The 22,388-nt window shown below is 35.5% G+C and overlaps 1 protein-coding gene across 48 annotated transcripts in view; it reads left to right on the top strand.

The window, feature by feature from the left end:
• Nucleotides 1-22,388, top strand: part of PTPRD (protein tyrosine phosphatase receptor type D) — a 1,216,292-nt gene that overhangs the window by 599,472 nt on the left and 594,432 nt on the right. For all 48 annotated transcript variants that reach the window (XM_033085150.2, XM_033085149.2, XM_033085148.2 and 45 more), the window contains exon 7: nucleotides 16,602-16,624. The gene's annotated coding sequence lies outside the window, so the exon portion shown is untranslated. The remainder of the gene's footprint in view (nucleotides 1-16,601; nucleotides 16,625-22,388) is intronic.

Below are 22,388 nucleotides of genomic sequence, written 5' to 3'. Positions count from 1 at the left end.
CAGCAAGATGCTCTCAAGAACAAATAAAAATATGTTTGTATTCTTCATCAGTGTGTCACTCTATAACAGAATAATTCAAAGGACACTGAAGTCAACTAATACTTACGTGTCCATGAACTTAGTAAGTTTTAACCTCAACCATGTTCCATCTTAAACTCATTTGCAATCTGTTTCATATAGATTTCATACAAGGTATTGTTGGTGTTGGTTTGGTGTCTTTCCCCCTTTATGGATGTTTAGTATCTTTTCTATGTCTCTTTGTCCTCCTTTTAATAGCTAACTTCCTTACTTTGATTATTTTCTTAAACTAGGATAACAGTTATTAGTTTTGCCTGTTTTTGTTTTCCCAACAGTATAGGAGACCTTTTTAATTTCCATTTAGTCATTGGATTGTAGCAGTTTCTCTGTATTTCCTATGGCAAAAACACTCCTTAACAACTTTTCCAGGCTTCAATAGGACATATTTCTCAGTCCTGCAGTACAATTTATTTGCTTACATACTGAGACTTTGAATTGCCAAGGACCTATAGCAGTTACCCCCTTGTGGTAACCAATTTACACACACAGTCAAATCAATTTAAACATATTTCTTTCAAAATGGCATAGAGCTTCCAATACTATCAGTAATATTTCCTTCTTCATTTTTCAATTAGCACAAATATCTTGTCCAAAATCAGTATTTCTATTTCTTCAGAATTTAAAATATACTAAAACTCACATTTTTTAATGGAATAGAACTTTTCATGAATGAAAGTAATAAATAACATATTCCCTGCTACTCAATGAGTGCTTTTTATGTTTGCCTACTTATTTTGTGTGTCTGTGTTAAATTTTTTTCTCCTTTTTTCTTACTTTTGCAAAATTGACATCCTATTATATGTATGTTTTTGCACTGGAATAGTAATCCATCTTTAGAATTATATCTAGAGAAGTTAAACCTCTATGTTAATACCCTTGTGGAACTGTTGATTGGCTAAAATTTCATTATAGCAAAAAATCCCTGTGGGAAGGAACTGACTGTGTTCATTTTAAGATTTTTGTTGTCTTGACTGTATGAATCATTGCAGTGACTAAGAGTTCATTTTTGTCTTCTGACTTTCCTCAAACTGCATTTTCTAGGTAGTCTTTTTTTTTTGTCTTCTATTACAGGTCTGAAGAGTCACAGAGACTATTAATACCTTCAACACCCATGTTGCTCTAGAATTGAAACATGTTCACTTACATTAATTTATCAATAATTTAGTTTTCTGTTTTCTATTACTATATATTCTCAAAGTTGCAGAAGGCCAAATAAAACACATTTTTAAGATAGCACCGGAATGCAGAGATTAATGTAACACTATGGAAGAGCGTCCTTCCATGAATCAGGGAAAAAAATAAAGAGGTCATTCTGGAATCAATTTTTTGTCCCTGAAACCAAGTATCTTTCAAATCACATCAGAATTTTGTGAAATTTGATTTTGAAAGCTTTGAAAAGTCAGCATCCTATAGCTTCACAAAAGTGAATTTTACTGTAACTTACACTGTTTAATGCTTCAGCTAAGAGTGAGACCTCGAAGGCGGTATTTGGTGCAGAAGTGGAGGCTGGTAGTTTACTGAGAGTTTGTTTCAGTAATGGTGGGCACACTGTAGTGTCCCCAGCAGTGTTCACAGGCAGCTGGGAGGCCTACACCCAGCATCCTCCCATGGGAGCACGAAGTTCTGCAGGTCAGGGACTGCAGTGGCCTCTGGGCTTCTCTCTGGGGCCACAGGCAACAGTCTGCGCTAACAGGAAACATACACTGGTAGGGGGGTTGCAACAGGAGTCATGAAGCTATGGGAAGAGGCCAGCAGATCACATGTCTTGCAGCTCTGCCCTGCAAGAGCTGATAACTCTTCTGAGTTGCACTGAGGAGGCAGAGACAATGCCTATGCTTGTTAGACTGGGAAATGGAAACAACCAGGCTGGTAAAGACTGTGATCTTGTGAACTCTGGCACCAGAATGATTGTTCCTTCTCCACATGCATCTGTGACCTGCAGAGCAGATGAGGGGACCCTGCACAGGCAAAGGCAGGACTTCACAACAAAGAATTTGATCTGCCTGTGCCCGAGACCCACGGCAGCCCTGGCAGGATGAGGCAAAGAACGGTGGTGGGAGCCCCCCTGCTGTGGAAATACAGGCTGCCAACCTGAGTTAGTCTGTTAGAAGGGGACATTGCTGTATGCTGAGGGATTTGGTCCAGATCATGGATCGGTTGGCAAAGCTTGTTCAGCTTGACACTTGGTCAGACTATTATCCTACATTTCTTCTCTGTAAGGGCACTAGAAATATGTCTGGGAGATTTAGGACTTCATAAGTAATGACCACACATCTACAGGGAATGAGGAGAAGGGCTTGGTTCATCCTGTCTTCTGCCTGATCTTGCAGAAATGGGAAAGGCTTGTGGAAAAATGAATGAATTTTGGAAGTCAAAAGGTGGTTGCACATTTTATGTTGGCAATAGGTTTTTAATTTTTGCAACCGTGAGGACTGCTTGGAAGAGAACGGATCCATCTGACCAAATGTGAGGGAAAAGTGTGTAATCTATTAATCTATAGTACTAATCTATTAACAAGAAGGAAGGGAAACAGTGGTCAACAATGAAATGAAGAAGCAATGTGCCAAACTGGTAAACAAAATAAGGGGGATGATGGAAACACTAAGGACTCCAACAGCTGGACTACTGCCATGGACAGAGGGAGACTCTTGGAGAAGTACAGATTCAGAAAGTAAAAGGGGAGGGTTGCCTTTCATCTAGGAGAGCAGGCTTTATGGCATTCTTTGTTTGGGTGATGGGCCAACAAAATTCGTGTGCAGACCAAAAGTGGGAAATATTTTGACAGGTGCCTGTTATATCTATATTAATGAAGAACAAGCAAATTATACCTTCTGACAACTTCACTTTTACAGGCCCTTCTCTTCCTGGTAGAATTGATTCAGCCCAATGTGTGAGGGAAGGACAACACAGGGCGCAAGTAATTCAGGAGCTTTCTGAAGTGCACTGCCGGTATCTTCCTAACATAGGCAATTAAGAAATTAGGAACAGGAGATGAACTACTGGACCTAGAACAGAACTGGAAGAAAGCAAATTCTTCCTGTCTCCAAGAGAGCAATCAAAAGTATTTAGGAAACTACAGAACTACAGATCAGTCAGCCTCACTTTGGTCCATGAGAGTTCATATCATTCACACAGACAGTTGCTTACTTCTCCTCAGTTTAATTTGGTTTTGGCTCTTAGTTTTTGTAAAAAGATGAAGTTCATATTTAATCTGCATGATTTACCATGTAACATCTTTAAGTCATGTTCAGTGGTTTGAACAGCAGTGAAAAACGAAAAATTAAAAAAAAAAAAAAATGCTCTTGAATGAGTTTAGCATATTTCCAAAAACTGAAAAAACTTAATCTTGATGGCACTTAAGAAAAGGTGGATTGATGTTAAGCTATAAGTTGTTCTTTGGGCTTGTTATCCCTAGTATTTAAAGTTTAAGTTTTCTTGACTGGTAATTTTACTAAACATCAAATAACAGGAGATTTTAACAACTCTCTCAGGAAATCAGGAAAAACCAGAACTCCTTTATTAGTCCACTGTGTTCACATAATTGGATCACTTGCCCTCTGCCACCACTGAGTGAAATATTTGTATTGACTCACAGGTCAAGTATCTATTAAAATAGTGATAAATCAATCACCATCCTTGCCCTCATGCACAGAAGTACAGGAGCTCTGAAGTAATGACTGCTGTTCAATGACAGCTTAGTGGGCTTTTCTGTCTCACATAATGAGACAGAAATCTTGGGTAGTTAATTAAGGTACTGTATATTTGAACACCTTCATAAAAAGTCAGTGAATCAGTTGACACAAATCAAGGCGTGAATCCAAGAAACTGCAGGTGGGATGAAGTGCACAGAGGCTATCAAAGCTAATCACATTTGAAAGTCAAAGACCTGAGTTCCTCAGTTGGAAAATTCAAAATTATATGTGCTTCTCTTTTCCTTGATCCTTGTTACTTTCTTCTGTACAAAATATAAGAGCTATGTGTACTGATTGTAATTTATACACTGAATGCAAGGATATTTTTATGTTTACTTTACATAAACAGTTGTTAACAGTATCCCACAAACTTTCTATTGCAATAATTCCCTGCAATTACTTTCTTTACATTTTCTTTGAGAGGTATTACTTGTCTGAATTGGCAGTTTTGCCAACCTGTTTGTATTTCTTTAATAAAGGCAAAATGAAAATTTTACAAGGTGGTAGGGTGTTTGGGGATGTCAGTGTAATTATTGCAGAGCAGAGAAAGCATCCTCATAAGATGATCAGTCTATTTAGTAAAGAAAAAGTCCCTGATGAATTTTCTTCCTTTATGTTTTCAGTGCAGCATTTACTTATCTATATTGTGGTCATTTCTTATAGAAAATTCCCTGGGAATAAATATTTTGATCTCTGGTGCGTGTTTCATTCTCACTTTCCAAAATTACCCTAACCATTTGAGACTACCCCTTAGGGAAAGTTCTGTCTCAGGATAATAACAGACTTCTCTAGAAGCAGTATTAGGGTTTGGGACTCTATTAAATCATGCAGAGCTCTTACTCACTGAATCCTGCATTAGACCTTGCAGTAAAAACACATGAAGGACTGAAGAAATCACAGGCAGTTTCTCTTTAGAAAACAGTTGCTGAAATGTACAGCAATCTCTTTCCTGTCTCATACACCATGAAAGTGAATTCCATCATCTACTTGTGATGGACTGTTACAAAGGCAGTCCAGAAGAAATGCTGTCACAATACTGCTGTCAAATGAACATTCACTAGAGAAATGAAGTTCCCCCTGGCATACGGAAATTCAGTCCTCTGACTCTTTTTATTCCACATTATCTAGTTGTTCCATAATGAACCTAAGAATTGGGAAACTGCAGGAAAGCAATAGTATAATTTTATTTCCTTTGGATCAGATGTTTCTCCCCAAACAGGAGAGTATTTTCTAAGTAGGAATTAAATATTCAGATTTTTTTAATATTCATTTAGTAATTAAAAAAATGCAATCTCTTAATCTATGATATTCATTACACATTAAAACATTCATGGGCTGCTTGTGGTGGGCCAGCTGACTTAACCTCTAAGAGAACATTCAGTAATATTCAGAATTATCTTTGTCTCTTACCCAGGTAGATTATGACAGTTTTCAGGTCTTCAGTTACCTTTTTTTCCCCTGTTTGTTAAATGGAATCTTGATACCTGATATTTTTTGCCTTTTTACAACACACATTAACTTTTTTGTATACAATTGATTTTTTTTTTATTATTTTACCCTTGAGATTTCAACACATACATTCTTTGGAAACCAGAAGGTTTTTTGGAAAAAATAAATGCAAACATAAGCTTTTTTTCCCTTATCTGACAGTAATTAGCATAGAATAAAGAAAATCCATAGATTTGGTCTCTAAGTGAGGGAACAAAACAACTAAAACCAAATTTTAATGGCTCTCCCTACCCTTATTCTAAACATGCATCTTGAGTGTATTAGTTGAGCAGTTGGAAAGTTCATTATGCATACATATAATGGAGACAATCATCATTTCCCACTTTCTATAGTACAATGCCTTTTCTTCACATTGGCATGAGGTCATTGCAAGATGGCTAAATAAAATGAAATTAAAACAGTCTTGCATTAGCTACAGATTCTCAGGCTGATTGTTTTCACTACATTTCCTTTAGATTTACCTTTTGATCTGTTTTCTATCCTTATTTGTAGACAGGCAGAAACTGTTCAAAATAAGCCCCATATAAAGGGAAAAAAAGAGGTGATTACTCAGCATCTTACTGAAGTTTCATCTGTGTCACACAATTGTTCCTGCATAAAAAATTTCAGATACACCAAAATGATGAATAAAAATGAGAGGAGCCCAAATAAACATCTTGTATGTTTTTTGACTAAGAGCTAAATTTTGACATTGTTTTACTGTACGTACTTCTGCATTATCATTATGTGCCTAAGCATTACAAATCCTGTTTCAAAACAACAAAATAAGGGCATATAGAACTGGTAGACATTCTTAAATGACACTTCCAAGTTGGGAAGATAGTCCTTCTCCATCTAAGATATTTAAGAGAATCAATGTTCAGTTTAATAAATTGGTGTGTCAGTGAAAATTCATGTAAAATTATAGTCCCCTTTTAAAATCACGGCTTTAGGAATTAAATAGCAGTTTGAGAATCAAAAAAACTTGCTTTCTCTGTACTTTCCAAGTATTTTGCAAAATGTTGCACAAATGTTTTCTATTTCTATTTCTATTTTTCATATAAAGGGCCAAGAAAATATCAATCAGGGTATAAGTTCCTTTGTGCGCAAATAAAACATGTGGGCCTATGGTTTGAGATGAAATTTTAGATCCTTCATGATAAAGTGTGTGTTCAAAAATTGCATTGTTTAAAAAGGAGGAAAGCTTTACATAGAGATTTGACATATCATGCATATTATTTATCTACTAATTAAAATGGAATAGTGTCTTTGCAATTGGATTCACGTTTTATGCACATTGTTTATTATGTCTTGACTTAAATCATAGCATTACATACACTTTGCTTTTTAATCTATGGCATATAATAAAGCAAGTATGAAATGTTCATAAAACCTGGTAGTGCATGAATTCTAATAGAAACTGTTTTTTAAAAGTATATTATATTACGATATTAAATAGATTGAAATTATTTTTTTGCTCCCCAGTTAACCCTAATTACTAAACTCATAAACTACATAATTTTAGAGTCCAAGAAAATTAAGCTATAATGAATTCAATTTCTTTTACACAATATATTGTATTTAAATTGAAATTATTTCTATTTAATAATATATACAATTTTGCTTCTATTAAATCATTATTTCCATCACTTTCAGGCAAATAGAATTTCATATTACTCAGACTGTATTATACTTAACATTTTTAAGGAAAGAGACAAAATAGCAACAGTGATGTTTCTCTATGAACAAACTAAACAAAAGACTATTTTATTAGTATTTTGCCTTAGAAAGTTAATGCAATTGGGCTTCTGTTCTAAAGGGCAATTGTTGATGTCCTATGTCCATGTGTGGTCAACTATTTTACTACTTTTAAAAATATTAATTACTTACTTCAATGTTTAATACCAAACATAATATTTCTGTGAGACTTCTAGGTATTCTCACCAAGCATCAAAGAGCCAGGCTGTGCTCTTGAAGGTAATGAAATATGGCTTGTCTAGAAGTGCTTTTCTTTCCAAAGAAAGCAGATTTGTCTGCCATTCCTCTGGACAGACTGTAGAAATCCTGTTGTTGTCAAAAGACTTGTGCATAAGAAGTGATCAATTTCTATCACATCCAGCAAAGAATGCATCTCTGAGTTGTTAATGTGCTATGCAGTCACTCATATATCTGAGTACCCTGTGTTTCTTAATTCTAAGGTACTATTTAAGAACTTTCCATGTGAGCCTGTTGATATGTCATAAAGATAATATGTACAAAATTATCCATTCACACACTGCCCTTAAATAACTCATGAAAGATGGGGAAATAATATCTGATCTTTGTTGCTTTCTGGTTGATATATGTGTTAGTAACTGGACGAGGTACAAATGGATGCCTGGTACAGGTCTCAGAACTTGCCAAAATGTGTAGGGGAGATGAAAAAATTTTTAGCTACTAAGTTTTCATCTTTCTGTGGAATATGTTGACTTTTCTAAATTATATTTTCACCCTCTTTTAAACAAGACGACTAGTTAATCAACACCTTTGTAGTAACCTTTTCTCTCCATCATGAACACAAAATAGGTGATAATTACTTTCACAAGCCACAGAAAATTTTTCTTAGTTATAGATTTATTTAATATACTGAGCCATATGATTTGCATTAAGGGATACCAACAATATTGTACTCTTTAAAAAGTGAAGACAATTAAGATGATATAGCTATATTTTATTTCCTCAATTGCACATATTTCAGGTGTCTTTTCAGATGTGCAAATGTTTTTCAAATTACTGTCACAATCTGACAGCAAGGCCATTTTTCACTTTTTGATGTTTCACTTTCCCATTCTTTGAGATCTTCTAGTGCATCAGCTGTTGTTTCAGCTGTGTCCAGTACCTGGCCATATGTGCACTACATACTTGTTTTGTGAGAAATAAACCATCATTGAAGGTAAGTTCAACTTAATATTTCAAAGCCTTACACAACCAGTCTCTGAAAAGATAATAAAATATTGCATTGCAGAAACATAGGAAGTGTACAGAGGAAATTTTTAATAAGAGGGGCAATAAATTGCAGTAATAACCAGTCCAGGCTACCTTGAACATCAGCTATTATTTATTCAAATTCTAGGTAAATGTAAAATGAATATAAAATAGGAAGTCCGATCATTAGAATTCTAACTCCAGCTGATAACCAGGATTTTTTTTTTTAAGCATCTAGAGAGTATTAAACTATATCATATATTATCAAACTCCCTTTTTTTCTTCTATGTCTCCCATTTATGCTTCCATTGCAAGTTTTTTAAAGGTTCTTCTACACAAATCTCTATTGGCCTGATTTTGGATCACTGATTATTATAAATGTAACTGACAAACTCTTTTCTTTTTTTTTTTTTAATGGTAGTAGGTGGAACTCAATTATAATTCTTTGCTATATATATGTGTTTCTATATATGTGTATATATATATGTGTGTGTGTGTGTTTGTGTGTGTGTATACATATATATATATTAATGCAAATGCCTCTACAGTAGTTTTAATTAAAACCAAAACAAGTTCTTACAATAAAAAGGGTTTTTACTAGTTTTTGCAAAGATTTAATGCAACATTTTGCAAGTCTTTGGAAATATTCATGTTTTCTAAAAAGAACATCTATCATCTCTCTGTCCTTTATTATGGGTTCATTAGGTTCTGAAAACAGTGAAGAGAGTAAGCTGTAAAAGTCTTCTAAAGCTTGTTTTAACTTAATCAGTTAAATTACAGTAATTTCACGACTATAAGGCGCACCGGATTATAAGGCACACCTCTTGGAGTCGGCAAATTTTGCAACTTTGTACATTATCTAAGGCACACCAGACTAAAAGGTGCACTTTTTTTTTGCGGCGGAGATCGGTGCCGCACACAACAAAGTAGCGAATTAGTAACAGAATCCCATGATTGTGGAGTTTACTGGCAGGTGCTCAATTTGCAAACATTTTTCACAGATTGGTGTAGCCTTTAAACATAGCCCCAGGCACCCTCCCCGTGCCGTGGGGCTTGGCAATCCCGCGCACTCCCGACTGGTGAGGCGGGGCTCGGGGTGGCCGCGGCTCGGGGTGGCCGCGGCTCGTGGCTGCTGCAGTTTGGGGCGGCTCAGAGCCGCCCGTGGTTCAGGGCGGCTTGTGGCAGCTTGGGGCTGCCCGTGGCTCGGGTGGCGCAGGACTGCCCATGGCTTGGGGTGGCTTGGGGCCGCCTGCGGCTTGGGGTGGCACAGGACCACCCGCAGCTCAGGGCGTCTCAGGGTGGCTCGGGGTGGCTCAGGACTGCCCACGGCCTCCCTCCCCTTGCAGCTCCTGCTGGCCAGGGGCTGCTCACAGCTGCCCAGTCCCACCCTCCCCGCACGGCTTGGCTCATGGCTTGCACTTCCGGGTTGGCAATTTTGCAACTTTGTACATTATATAAGGTGCACCGGACTATAAGGCGCACTTCTGGCTTCAGATCAAAATTTTAGTCAAAAGGGTGCGCCTTATAGTTGTGGAATTACTGCGCATGAACTTTCATTTAGATGCTGTGTGTAGTTAGCTATTTGCACAGGGAAACAAATGAGCAATTTAATTCTATGATAAAATCCAATTTTAAAACAGCCTATACTTATAGTTTTGTCCCATCTTAGTACCAGACACCTGCTCTGACTGTTCTATGTATTCCATTCCCAGTAGGCTGCAGTTGCCAGAAGACATTAATTACTGACTAGTTTATATCCATGCTTTGATATAAAGTCCATGGCATTAAATGCTTCCTCTATGTCTCCCTAATACTTACCCTCCTGAACCATGTACTTGGCACAGTGGTATTTTCCACAGCCATCCTTTGTAAAGAGGTAAAGATGTAAACTTTAAAACATGGTGAATTAATATTTAACACAAGGTTTTTCCTTTTATAATCTCTTGTGCTTTGCCATAGCATGACCGAACTAGAAGGTTTCTGAATTTTATAGCAACGAATTCTGCTATAAGCTCTCTAGTCTAAGCTCCTTTTGTGAGAAAACTGGCCACATTTTTTATTCCATATTGGCATTTCAGTTCCTGACTTGCTCCTTTTCAGTAACTGAACTTAATGAATTTTTATTCCCAAACATCTTCTCTCTTAAAAATTTGCCAATTTCACACAAAATTTGATGTGTAAAACACTGTTTTTAGAAATACAACCTGTTAAATTTTTATACTATCTCCAGCACAAAAAACTATGTAACTAAACTCAATTGATTGTGTAAAATTATCACATAAATTAATGTATAAAATCAATAGTTTTACTAAATTTGGTAAAGAGAGACAATTATCTGTGGGAGAAAATTAACTTTCAATGATTTATGAATAGATAAAAATTATACCGTTTTACCAAAGTTATTTCTTTATGATTTTTTCTATGATTTTCTGCAGCCAAAATATACGTACATATGGTGTTCCAAAAATGCTTCAGCTTGGATTCTTTGATAGCTAAAAGGTCTGTTTAAGGCTTTACTCTAGTTAGAAGATAATAATCTTTTAAACAGGCAGTGACCTAGATATTATAATTCATACTCTGGCAGTTCTCCAAATATTGAATTTATTTATATCTGATATTTTAAATATTAAACCAGCAGACTGATACTATCTAAACCACTGGGATCCTACCTCATTTTTTTCCAGTCACCAATTATAATAGTATCCTTACTGTAGAGAGTGCAGACCACAGACGAAACGTTTTTTAGCCAAAAGCTTTCCGGATTGAACCTTTCCAGTATGTCTTACATACAAACATAAAATCAAAACCAACCCAAGAAACAATCAAAAAACAAACAAAATCCACAAGGATTAATTTTAAATGAATTAATCATACAGTGTTTGCTTCTTCCTTCAATTAAAATAGTCAGCAATATTGCCTTATTTTCAATCTTACTTATTTATGTTAATAGCATTTCCAGTCACACTTGTAAAAACAAACCAGTTATTTTATTCTGTACAAGAATTATGTTTTTCAGAATTCCTAGTAGCAAGTAATATGCTTGCACACTTTGATGGAATGGATAGTCACCCAAATTCAGAAAATATCTATGTTGTTCCCATGAAGTCAGCAAGACAACACAGTTTTCAGACGAGAGAGCTGCTATTGTGACCAAGAATAGTGTTTTCTGTTGAGAATATTAGATTTTTTAAGTGATAGGCTAAATCAGGAGTGGTTATTCACCACTTGAATGAAGTAAAACAGTTAAGTTGGCACATACCAGAAGTATGAAGCTGAAATTAATTTACTATCTGCTGTATTTTATTTTTCAAAAGGCTTATTGGAAGAATGACAACTAAAAACATACAACGTACAACATGTAACATGCAACATTTTTCCATCACTATATTCTAAAATCTCCCAAGTGTATTGAATGTCTTGTGTTTGATTAGCCCTATAATGATTTCCATCTGGGTTAAAAAAAAAAAAAAAAAAAAAAAAAAACGAATAGCAAAATTTGGGTTACATTCATAACATTAAATTGTCATGTTGACTTGTTTTCATGGATGAAGATGGTGAGTAATAAAAAAATATCTTGATTGTTGAATTCATCAAAAAAATGAGACCAAACTCACTGAACTGTATTTCTGGGTAAATGTGAAAAAGACAACAAAATAATTCAAAAAAATATTTAGGAATAAAAGGCATGGATTGAGAAGAAGTTGGAACTAAAGGTAACTGAAATTACTTGTAGAACATAATTTTCATTACATGAAGAAAAATAATGAGCAAGTAATTTCTCCAGAGTTTAATTCTTATGTAGAATGAATATAGCTAGAGACATCCACTTTTAGAAGTTTCACTGGAATTGTTATAATTAAGGGTCAAAAGAACATATTCACCATGAAGTCAAGAAAGCAAACTGACACTACAGACCCGGAGTCAAATATGAGTATAAGATGATACTGCAGAAGAAGTAGCCCAAAGGTTTTTATAGCTCCTCAGTTAATCACAGGATTCACATTGTTTCATAACTCCAAACTCCATTAGCCAGCGTGGATTGCTAGTTTTGTGATCCAAGTATTGAACTGAAGGCAGGCAGCATGCAAGATGAGATCATCCAAGGCCTCATTATCCAAAAAACTTAAAGCCCCATATAATGTCGACCCTTAAAAAAATTATTTCCAGAATCCTAATCCAATCTCACAGGCAGTGAAGCTGTGATAGTCAATATTCCGATGACAGAGCAAGTGCAGTATCAAAATTGTGCCTGGAAAGGCTTGGAAAGACATATTTTCTTTTGAAGTTATTTCATTAACTTAATGATCCACAGCAAAAGTACTATGAATAGGTAGAATGGCAAAATATTGGACAAGAGATAGCCACTGTATGTAAGAAAAATTCAAAGAAATGGGCATTCCCTTGAAATTAAATCTTACTTCTGTGTTTTTTGTTTCTGGTTTTCTGACTGAAATGAAGAAATGAAATGCAGTTCTAAGCAGAGTCTGCTTTAAGCTAAGTCAACACAAATACGAAGAGAGAAAATTGGGAGGAAACCCAACAACTTGTTAAGATGGCCTTTTACTCATGAAAGCTTGATATTTCTATATAATTGAAAAGACTTGTACAGTATTTCACGACCATAAGGTGCACCGGACCATAAGGCGCACCCCCAGGAGTCGGTAGTTTTCACAACTTTGTAGATCATATAAGGCACACTGGACTATAAGGTGCACTATTTTTTTGCAGCGAGGAGCCGCGCGGCATGCAACAAAGTAACGAATTACTGTCAGGTGCTCAATTCGCAAACATTTTTCAAAGATTGGTGTAGCCTTTAAAAGCAGCCCCAGGCACCGTCCCCATACAGCGGGCCCCGGCACTCCCGCCCCCCTCCGGCTCCAGCTGGCACGGCGTTCTCAGCATTTTCCCGCAGTGCTTTTTCGCCACTTTTTCACCACTTTCCCGTGGCACTTTTTTGCCGCTTTTCAGAGCTTTCCTGTGGCGCTTTTTCGCCGCTTTTACGCTGCTCTTCCGCAGCGCTTTTTCGCCGCTTTTTGGTGCTTTCCTGCAGCGCATTTTTGCCAGTTTCCCGTGGCACTTTTTTGCCACTTTTCAGTGCTTTCCTGCAGCACTTTTTTGCCGCTTTTTGGCACTTTCCTGCAGTGCTTTTTCGCTGCTTTTCCACGGTGATTTTCACTGCTTTTTGGTGCTTTCCCGTGGCGCTTTTTCAGCACTTTTTCGGCACTTTCCTGCAGCGCTTTCTCGCCACTTTTCCATGGCAATTTTTTTACACTTTTCGGCAGTTTCCCACGGCGCTTTTTCACTGCTTTTTCACCACTTTTCCACAGCACTTCTTGGCGCTTCCCCGCGGCCGTGCCACTTCCCCCCACTTCTCCCCGACCAGTGGCCGCAGCTCCCGTGGTTCCTGACTCCCCCCTCATGGTCACAGCTCCCACGGGTCCCGGCTCAGCTTGCAGCTCACACTTCTGGGTTCGCAAATTTCCAAACTTTGTACATCAGCTAAGGCACACCGGACTATAAGGCATACTTCCGAGTTCAGGGAAAAATTTTAGTCAAAAGGGTGCGCCTTATAGTCGTGAAATTACTGTAAATGTGGCATTTGGCTCTATACTTCATATTTCCATTACTGTAATTTTTGCTGTGTAATGACACACAGATAATAATCCTGCCTTAATAGTGTCTAGTTATGACTCTTCTTAAGAGTCACTGACAAGAGCTTTCCACCAGTGGCTTCATTATCAGATATTCATGAAAAGGTTGGGGTTGGAAAGGACCCTAAAGATCATCTTGTTTCCTCACCCTTTCCAAGGGCAGGGACATCTTCCACTAGACCAGTTTACTCAGAACTCCACTCAGCCTAGTCTTGAACACCTCCAGGGATGGGGAGTGCACAACATCTCTGGGAAAATCTGTTCCAATACCTCATCACCCCTACACCTCCTACTCTCCTTCATCTTAAGGCTATTTCCCCTTGTCCTGTCACTACATACCCTTGTGAAAACTCCCTCTTTATCTTTCTTGTAGGTTCCCAGTAGGTACTAAAAGATACTACAAGATCCTCTCCATGCTGAACAGCCCCAGCTCTCTAAACCTGTCTTCAAAGGCAAGCTGCTCAACCCCTAAAATCAAAGTAGTGATCCTGGACTGGTTCCAACAGGTTAATGTCTTTCTTGTGTTTAGGGTCCCAGACTCAGATACTCCAAGGCAGGGGGTCTTAGAAGAGCAGGTCACTCTACCAGAGCAGGTAATACTGACTTCAGGTTAGGTGTCTTATCGGCAATGTTTTTAGAACTCTCTGATTCTTCTACACAGGTATCAGTACATTCAGGACACCTGACACTATCACACAAATTAATGTCTTTCCTTTCTTGGTGATAATTTCTCCTAAATTATTTCTAACTGTCATATTATTATCTAGTCACTTCAATGAATGATGTTCTGCAAAAGTGACTGCTATGCTCAATGAAATTAATTTTCAATACTGACTCCCACTGGCTATGTAGATAAAGATGAAATAAAGCCCATAAGCTGACACATACTAAAGCCCAAAGTACCAAGGGGGAAAAAAAAAATCTGACCAGGCATAAATAGAAAAAAATCTATGAAGGCTGTAATTAGGATTTTAAACAGAATTGGAGAAACACCACAGATAAATTTATTCCAAAATTAGTAAAGTTTGCAGGATCTTACATCACTTGTTTGCCCTGCTATTCAAACATCATCCCTACCTTCTTAGGCAGTCTTTTTCAAACTATGAGATGTATTTCTAGAAAAGTAAAGCAAATGAATAAAAATATTTTAAAATCCATAAAATCCTCTAGAGAGCTGTTATTACAGGGGAAACATGATATTGAGTCTAAGCAAATTTGAAAAAAGTGGTATGATTAAGTTTAAAGGAGTTTACAAGATTAGTTCAGGTTCATCAAAAATATGAAATTCTAATTCTACAAACTTGCTCATTTCCTTAAGGTTTTGAGAATTTTTCTGACAGTATTGTAACTATATCAAGTAAGTGACAGGATACAAAGGAAGAGTGGGTTGCAGAGGAGTTAGTAGGAAAGAAGATGATATTTGTCTGTTTTATTTAAACATAAATATCAACTGGATTTCTGAAAGAGTCTGAACCTTATAAAGAATCTTTTTGCAGGGCACTGTGTTACATAAAATAAAAATATGTTCATCTGTTGTAGATTACATCCCAAAATATGGATTTGAGAATTGTCAAGTATAAGGCATTGATTAATGACAAAATAAAAAGAAAAAAACCCAAAAACCTGCAATCAAGATGACTTGGATTATTTTCCTCTTGTATAGAGTTTACCCAGTTATTTGCTAACAGTTGAAGCCATCTATTTGACAATTCCTTCTCTTTTATATTTTAAATGGCTCCTACTCTTCCCCAGAGGAATGTGCTTTGGTGCACAAACTTAGAGAATGTGAAATATGTAATATGATATGGATATTGGTATTGGTATTGTCTGAGACCATCAAAATAGGCAAAAAATTTAAGTCATATGTCTGTACCCATGTCTGTGGGGAACTTGCTCATGTCTTACAAGTTTTTCTCACTCCATCTCCAAGCAAGTAACTAAAGAGAAGAGAATAAATTTCTCATGGAAGAAGTCAAGATTGTGGTTTTTATACTATGTAGTTTAGGAAATTTGCAAAGGTTAAACAAATTTAAATGCTTTTGGAAATCTCTTGTAATTGTGGTTTGTAAAAGATAAATTTCACTTCTGGTATATTTTATTAAAAAATATTTTTTAGAATGTCTCTTTCCTGATCTTTACTCCCTAGTTTTTCATACTTCTGAAATTGCTGGGAAAGTGTATTATACAGTCATTGCAACAGCAGAGTACAAAATAACACCAGGACATGTTAACAAGTCAGAACTGAAATGAGGATGACTGATAAGACAACTGTGAAAGAAACTTTGAGAACTATATATTGACCTTAAAAAAAAAGTTTTATTTGTTTTACTGCTAGTTGCTCAAAATACAAGGCTAAAACTTCAGGAAAATGGCATTTTAAGAGTGTGTTTGAACTTCAGTTTCATGTATTTTTAAAATTGCTTTGTTATCTGTAAATTGGAGCACAGATTCTCCTTGCTGTCATTCTCTCCTGTGATAAGATCTCACTTTATGCAATGAGGTGTCATCAAAAATATTTTAATAAATTGCAAAATCTTCTTACAGCTGGAAACTTCATATGGGAAAAAATATTTATTTTCTCTCTATAACTGGAGAGCTTTTTTATATAATTATTTTTCTAATCAAACTTTTGAACTTCTTTTCTGTGAAATAGTTGCTAAACAATGTCAAATGTCTTCTTTTCTGTATCCTTCTCTGAAAATCCTTTCCTTTCTCTCTTTTGTAACAGGATTTGGAATTCACAAAGTTGAGGTAGGAAATTCATTTTATTACTGGGTAATTTAACTAATTAACTAAAGGCAAGGCTATTAAAGCTTTATGATGTTATTCTTGTGATTTTTGTCTAGCAGTTATTCACTATGGCAACTTACACAGAAGGTATACAGTCAGCAAAAAATCTCTTTTCCACAATATAGACAACTACTTTGGATTCTTCCTGTCACTGGTGTGTTGGATAAGATTTTCTACTAAAATGATCAATTATTTTTATGTGTTTTTAAATGGTTCTGAAGTATACTGCTGTACTCTAATTTTCAGCGATACTGAAGTTTTCCTGTAATTTATATTTGACTTTTATCTGGACCTCAGGAAAGCAGAAAGTTTTTAGGGAGTTGTAATATCACTGGACAGTGGAACACTTTCTAAAACTTTAAAATTGTCTTTGAACAAAAAGAAAGGGAAGATGGTGCTCCTGATTAAAGATAGTTCAGAACCTGCTTTTTCTACATAGATTCAAGATAAAACTGAGTTTATCAGGACACGTGTACAGAAATTATCATGTTCTTTTGCAATTAGATCTCACAGAATTGGAAGTACCCATCATCTAACATATTTATGTGTCAAGTAGTTCAGTAGTTTCTGTGAAATAGGAGGAAAAAAATAAAAGCTTTTTCATATATCCTCTCAGAAGTAAATTTTGAAGTCAAGTATTTTGGCAATAACTTACTGTTTTTATTTGGCTAAATTAAATGTTTTGTTGGTTTTTTTTTATTTTTTATCAATGGTTTAGTAAAAGGGAAAGAATATTTATAATATCAAACTTCAGTTGAGAAGCTTGAGGTCTCCAAGATGTGTCTATATTTTTGTGGAAAAATGTATTTAATATTATTATCTATAAAATGACATTTGTTTAGGATAGATTTATACATACTGATAAAAACTTCATTTTAGACATAGAAACTAGGTAGAAGTTAGCCAGAGGCACTTAAATAAGATATCATTTCACATTTTTGTGGACAAAAGACAATTTTTTTTTATTCTGTTAATTTTTTTATTACTAGATGTAATTTTTGCTGTTGTTATTTCTACCCTCTACCCCAAGTTCCTTGTATTTTCTTACTGAAATATGAAGCATGTGTATTTTACACTTTTATTATTTCCAATAAAAGAGATTTATTTGTACACGACCATAACTTCTTCCTTGAAAAAAACAGTAGATCATCTCACAAACACCAGCTAATGCAATTTCCTCTGGCATGGTGGCAGTCACCTAAACTACTTTTTGTATCCACTTAAATGCTGAATATTTAACTGTACACACACACATATAGCCACACAGACACATACATATATACATTTAGTATAGAGAGAACCTACAGAATATTTATAGAGAATACTCTGTCTTCACCTAGATTCCTTGTGTAGAAGGATAAGAGCATCTAGAAGCTTACATGTCGCTGCACAAATGACAAATGAATGTCCCATAGTTCCTTGTAGGAATCTCTCCACCCTACTGATATACTCCATCTTTTGATCTGATAGTTCCTCTGTTCCAGCATCTGAAAAGAGGCTTTAGGACCTATTCTGAGTGGTTTTTTGAAGAGAAGCTATTCAGAAAACAGGAGTAAATTTATGTTTGGAAACTAAAGAAGTCATAAGAAAAAGAAAGGAAAGGACAAATAAATGTCTGTAGGACCTCATATCTGCAAAAAATTCCATCTGTTTAAGAATAACTGCTGTTTACTCTCTTACTGAAAAATCAAAGAAAAGGTAGGAAGTGGTAGTGCAGAGAACAGGATTGAACCAGAGGGCAAGCCCTTTGTTTCTAGATGCGGGGTGCTGGTGGTGATCTAGCATTTCTCAAAAAGCCAATTGGTTAGACCCAGTTAAGATTCCCTCTATTTTTCTGGCTGAGACATCAGAGGTAAGGAATCTACACAGACAAAGCAAAATCTTTAATGTTTTGTGATTTAAATGTGGGACTGTAGGGAATTAAAGAAAATGGGGTTTGGGTTGGTCACACCCCTAGCAATCAACCTGAAGAAAAAACTGAATAACCACTGAACTGAGTCCTTCAAGTCAGGCAAACCAGATCTCCCTCCCATTTGCAAAGCGCAGTCCAAGACAGAATTTGCCTGACTAAGGGGTATATGTGAAAGCACTATATACATATATTTTGAACACAATTTATGCTTCTTCATAGAATTATATGTGTACCCTAACAATATTCTTTTGTGTGTCACTCTTTACCTACATACTGGTGTTCTCTCTTCCATATATCAGTACCACGTGACAACAACAGAAATCTTTCATAGTTAACAATTGATACTGGAGTAGAAACCAACACACATCTTAGACTAAGCATTCCAGGAAAAGCTAAAGTTTGCCTTAGTTATTTTTAATAACTTCTTATGTTTCTGATACAAGTAATATATTTAATTGCTATTTAAAACCTACAGAAGAGGGCAGGTTTAGCTCACACACCACATTATGAAAATTAATGTTTTTATGTCTTTGGGATCAGGACCTGTGTTTGGGATAAGAATTAATCCATTAGTAATGATGAAATATCAGCATACAAATTCTATACATAATTATATATGAGTATCTATTTTTATCTCACAGATTCCTTAACCTTTTAACCATAATAAAAACCATTAACTAATTCAAACAGTCTTTTTGCTGCTTCATCTTGCAGATATCTTTAATGCTATCATTCTCAAAAATACATTTACAGACAGTTTGGGCAGGTGTGTGACTGAAAAAGGTCAAAGTAAAATACCAGCATACTTAAAAAACATATTTCTGCACGCTATCACAAAAATCCTTTTGGTTGCATAGCAATGGCCTTTTTAATGACTACTTGCAATCTAGATTTTATTAATTTAATTATTATTTTTCTTCATTAAATTGTTTCACCCAATAAATTTAATGCATTCAATTCATTCCTTATTTTTAAATGGACCTTTTAACCTCCCTTCTTTGTCCTTCTAGCATCTTTGGCTATGTAGTAGAAACTAAAAACCTTGTTAATTTTGTTTCAAAAACCAGAATCAAAAGGACTCAACCTTATTGAATAAACAAAAAGACATGTTAGGTAACTGAAGTTGTCGGAGCTCAGGTGAGCATTCATGAAGTCAGTCTGGTTTCATGAAACTAAGGCTCTCAGAGACTTTCAGAGGCAAAACTTCAGTGGAGTGTTTAGAGTGACCTGTCTTTAGTGTCAATGATGTCAGTGCTTTTGAAATTGTATCTTACACCATTTAACCTTAGGTAAACAGAAATATAGTCCCTTATGAAAAATCCTCAGCTATTGCTGTGTATTAAGACATTGCTGAGAAGCTGAGGCCTACAAGAACCAAGTACTGTAAGAATAATCATGTGAGGGGGAAGGAGATATTATCTAAACACCTTCAGAATGCATCCACATTTACTCTAACGAACTATAGCAGACTCACAGTGCAGGTCAAAGCTGACAGCAAAGCAAAGGTGGTATCACTAATAGTGGTCAAGGTTTACATGAGAAGAGGAAAAAAATACCTGGTGGCAGACACCAAAACATCCAGCCTACGTTTACTGGAATTGAGGGAAGAAGATAAAAGAAACATTGCCTCCTAAATAGCTTTCTTAGCAGCAATGACTTTCTGTATTGGAGGCAGTGAGAAATTTTAACTTGGCAGGAGCATCCGTCTGATTTCTGTTTTCCTTTTTCTGTTTTGTGTCTGCCTAAATTCTCCTAAATATCATCTGTTGAAGACATTAGTTTTTAAAGCTTTTTAAAATTTTAGAAGCATTCGTGTTCTCATTATCCATTTATTTATTTATATTTTGAAGAAATATGCTTTTCTCTCTTATTCCCCCAAATTAAACTTTAATAGAAATTTATATCTGTATATGATAAAATGAAATATCTGAGTACCTGAAATAGATACTGTTTCTGTTAGACATGTAAGTGGTTCAGACATATTTAGCATTTTAAATTTTTTTTGCTGAAATCTAAGAAGGTTTTGTTTGACAGGTAAATCTGCAAATCTAGAAAACTCTTTCCCTGTTTCAAAAATAAATAGTTTTACTTTAATGATTCCTAAGAAGCTGATTTTTTACCACAATGAGTTCTTTCACTACCTGAGATGTTAATCTAACATAATTGTAATTATTATTACGTTTAAAATCTTTAAAATGTTCATGTTGATTTCTTCATCATGCAGTCTTACATTTGCACTTCCTGCTTTATCATTTCACACTGTATTTTCATAGCAATTTTAAGATTATTGTGCATCATTTGAAGACATTTTACAGGTGATTTGTTAAAACAAAACCACCAAAGAAGACAACCTTAGCCTTGTGGGTAAAACATAAAAAAATTAAACTCCTTGGTTCATTATCTCTCTCATTACAACATGTTTCTCTAAATAGGATTAATAGAGTACCTACCACAGGTTTTCTGCACTGATTGCACATGAATTTGTGGATGCTAATATTCAAGGACATTAAAACAAAAATAAAAGAAATTAGATGCTTTCAAATAAGTGATACTTTAACGTTTGGTCCCATAAAATAAAATAAACATTACAAAAAATTAAGCCTATAAACATCAGGAAGATGGATAAGTTGACACACCATTCTGCATATCTCTGTTTAATAATATTATATTTCATTTCCCATGCTAAGAAAACAGCCATTACCCAAAGCAGCCACTCGTAAACAGCCATTGTGAACAGATTGCATCCTTGCTGGTGGTATGATAATTGAAATAAGTTTACCAGTCTTTTATGAGGAAATACCAGACGTATAAAGTACCTATTAATCAACACACTCAGTTTTGCAAACATCAGTGTTAATACCAACAGCTATCAAAGAATAAATGACATAAAAGGAAAAATATCAAAGAATTAACAAAATGGCTCTGCAACATGTTGCATTGCTTGCAGTGATGGAGGTAAAGAGGAAGAAGTCTACACTAGAAGGATTGTATCTTTTGGGCTTTGCTTATGGATGTTGATTTTGCTCTTTATACCTGTCTGCTTTTGAGGCTTTGCAATGCCTCTCTTACAAGCCTGCTTAAAAGCAGCTTTGTGAGCAATAGCAGAAAGGTACAGCTGCCCAGCAGTCTCTCAGATATTTTTCTCTCTTCTGTAATAATTGTAAATACAATTGTCAATGTCTAGTTTTGCGTTTGTGCATCAGGCTTCGAAGGCATTACCAGAAGTACAGTAAGTTGGTCTAATGTAACTAGTTTCTCTTCCTGGACATGTTTAGATTTTTCATTATTTTGGTGGGTTTTTTGTGTTTGTTGTTGTTGTTGTTTTGGTTTTGGTTTTGGTTTTGGTTTTGGTTTTGGTTTTGGTTTTGGTTTTGGTTTTGGTTTTGGTTTTGGTTTTGGTTTTGGTTTTGGTTTCAGCAGGAGGAGAAGTGTTTTTGTTTGTTTATTATCATTAAATGCTTTAGAAGCTATGATTTTGAAGCTATCACAGGAACATGGAAGAACTAATGACATGTATGAAACAGTGATGAATCTGAGATTCATCCCTGAATTTGTTTGTTGGTTTGTTTATTTGTTTGTTTGTTATTAAGAAAATAGATAAAAGCCTGTTGGAACGTTTTTGTGGCCTCATTGCAAAATTCTTCTCAGTCATACATTGTTTCTGTCTACAAACACTACTGTCTACACAGAAAATGTAGTTAGCTGGTGAATTAAGTCATAGAAAAATATGGATTAATCAGCTGCTGTTACTTGGGTAATAGTAACAGCAGCCAAATAAGCTGAATCATTCATTAGCTCTTTCACTACTCATTA

The sequence above is a fragment of the Catharus ustulatus genome, chromosome Z, assembly GCF_009819885.2.
Source record: "Catharus ustulatus isolate bCatUst1 chromosome Z, bCatUst1.pri.v2, whole genome shotgun sequence".
Lineage (NCBI taxonomy): Eukaryota > Metazoa > Chordata > Aves > Passeriformes > Turdidae > Catharus > Catharus ustulatus.
This window is presented reverse-complemented; position numbering and strand designations above follow the sequence as displayed.